This window comes from Notothenia coriiceps, unplaced genomic scaffold (genome assembly GCF_000735185.1).
Source record: "Notothenia coriiceps isolate Sejong01 unplaced genomic scaffold, NC01 NC01_scaffold00028897, whole genome shotgun sequence".
In the NCBI taxonomy this organism is placed as follows: Eukaryota; Metazoa; Chordata; class Actinopteri; order Perciformes; family Nototheniidae; genus Notothenia; species Notothenia coriiceps.
The window spans coordinates 1-2,730 of record NW_011361598.1 but is presented as its reverse complement, the minus strand read 5'-3'; the positions used below and the strand labels follow the sequence as shown (position 1 = coordinate 2,730).

Sequence of the window (2,730 nt, the reverse complement as noted above, 5' to 3'; positions counted from 1 at the left end):
CGGCTCGGAAAAACATCTACAGAAGTAACATGATGCAACATACACATTAATGCAGCAGCAATATTAATAGAGAAACATCAGACATAATAGTAAAACACTGCAAGGGAACATTTTATTGCACCAGGAACTATCTTGGGACTTTTACTGCGACAACGTTGATTTGCCTATGAATACAAAATAAACCATAGTGTTGGTGATCTACAGTGTTGTCATTCTTCTTTGAACACCAGCAAGAACGCTAACACCCTATTTCAACAATCACACTCCCTGTAATTGACATAATTAATAGATAGTTTAGCTTCTCATCATCATTTGCTGTGGCCCACTGATGTTAACGATCGTAACTGAAAGGCTGCCTGCCAAAGGTAAACATTCAGCCACGTGACATTCAGCCAAACTCTCGCGAGAGTTTTACACAAGACGGATCCTTTCTAGCCATAACCGTGTACCCGGAGGTCATCCTGTTGATTACTTCCTTGTGATGGTACTGATAACAATTGCTTCCACCTAATGATAAATGCATCAGGGAAATGGCTTTGGCTTGGCTTTTTATTTTATTTTTGGAATACAGGACTCTAAACCTTATACTAGGCTTATATTAAAATGTGCAGTTCAATGCACATTTTCCGGGTTTTGATTGAACGCCACACGAAAGGAGCAGTTTGTTTTCGTCACATGACAGGAAGTAAGTGTTGGACGTTCATCGGTACATGGGAAGTGTGTCAATACGACACAACTCTGAAGTCTGGAAATACAACAAACACCACTTATTTTCGAGGATTAAATGTGTTTCCAGAGAAAAAGGGTCGGTGTTGTCTCTGAGTCAGATTAACGCAGCTGCTGGTTTCTGGCTGCTATTTGTCCACCGGGGCGAGCTAGTTTTAGCAAAGTGGCTAGCTAAGTAGATCACAACCTTGCCCTGTCCGTCAACAAGCAGCAGTTTAGCTCTGTATGCTCCTGACAGCTTTTAAACAAACCAGTTGTTATTTTCCCTGTAGCTTAATGTAGTGTCACTGCCTGCAGCCCATGGTGTGCAGTTCACGAAGTTTAACGACAGACTGGAGTCCTGTTCTCAGTGCTTTTGAAGAGCCATGAGCACCTACTGACAGCGGGGTTAGGCTGACATGGACTGAAGCTGGGCGGATGAACACCTGTCGTCTCTGGCGGTAAGAAGTCACTCTGTCTGGTTACTACGTTAACGCTAGTTAAAGTGTCGTCCTGTTAAGATTTTGTGCTACATTTAATTGAGCATTTAAAGTAACTGTTAAACTGCAAACGTGTGATAAGGCATTCTTTGGTGACCATGCTGTTAACTGTGATAGACCCTGTAACTGCTTTCCCTCTATGAAGTCACTGCAGGTACATGAGCGCTGTCATTGATGATACGACGTCAGAAAGCTTCAGTGTGGTGTACTTCCTTTTTTTCACTTTAATTAGCTAGTTAATATAATACAAAAATAAATTCCCGTTGGAGAGTACGTTGTCGCTTTAAATGTCTCTAAAAGGCCTCCCAGAAAATGGCGTGGCCTTGTTGAGCGTTCGGACATCCCGTCCCTGCTGAGCCCTCAGTGGGTCAGCTTCACAGGAGGAGGGAACAGAGGCAAGCAGGGGGTTTATGGGGCACATGCCTTGTATGATGACATGTATCAAAGTTCAATAATTATTGTAGTCACACTTGAGTAATTCTATATTTAAAAGTCTGGATTTTAGACATGACTTTGCTGCAGATGCTGGCTCACCCATATAGGAGAAGATTGCCTAATGGAGATACCGTTTTCACTCATGACATTATGAAGCCATCGTATTTCTATATATCAATAAGACATGTTTCCTATGTTTGTTAGACATTGAACTTCAGAGAAGCCTGCAGGATGTTGGAAGGCCTGGTGGCCTGGGTGCTGAACACATACCTGGGGAAATATGTCAGCAACCTGAACACAGACCAGCTCTCCATCGCCCTTCTCAAAGGTAATTACACATGCATTGCTTCAGGTTCTAACAGATTATTTTACAAACCATGCTACATTGTTCTATACCAGGATGAACATGAGCATGTTACATTCTGGGCCGATTACCATTGGATAAGCACAAATATAATCATACAACTCTGTGGACCAGCCCGTAACAAAGACCTCTATCACGAGAAAAATAATCATTATTAAATACCTGCTCTAAGAGCGATTTCTATAACCACCTCCAGCCTACTAACTACTTATGATACTGTAAGTGTACGGACTGACCACCAGAGTCAAAACTCTAATTAGTATAATCACTTGCATAGTGGATACACAAATCTAATCCTCTGACACTATCCTAGCGTACCACAGACAGACAGACAGTGTATTTTTCTCTGATTGTTGTCCTCTTAACATGTGACCCCCGCCCACCCCAAGCTCAACAAGCAGCTGGTTACTGTGCTGAGTCTAGCCGCAAAAAACTAAAACAACATCTAGCCATGATAGAATTGAAGCAACACGATGAAGTCATCTGCAAATCAGATGACATTGGTCGATAGCAGTAGCCCATTTTCATCCTTTGTGTCATCTCAATTTAATGATGGCAACTGAGTCTATGCCCTTGTAAGGGACTGTGTTACATTTGTTAAAGTGTGATCCTTTATATTGGAAAATCCCTTGGTCACTGTGTAACTCCCAGTTGGTATTTGAGTGTGTGTGACGGTGTTGCTCCTCAGGGGCCGTGGAGCTGGAGAACCTCCCTCTGAGGAAAGAT

General features: G+C 42.5%; 1 long non-coding RNA gene across 1 annotated transcript; it reads left to right on the top strand.

The window, feature by feature from the left end:
• The first annotated feature begins 446 nt into the window (after positions 1 to 446).
• On the top strand, positions 447 to 2,730 carry LOC104958522 (uncharacterized). The gene is made up of 3 exons (XR_799773.1): positions 447 to 1,166; positions 1,845 to 1,968; positions 2,693 to 2,730. It is a non-coding gene; the product is annotated as an uncharacterized lncRNA (long non-coding RNA).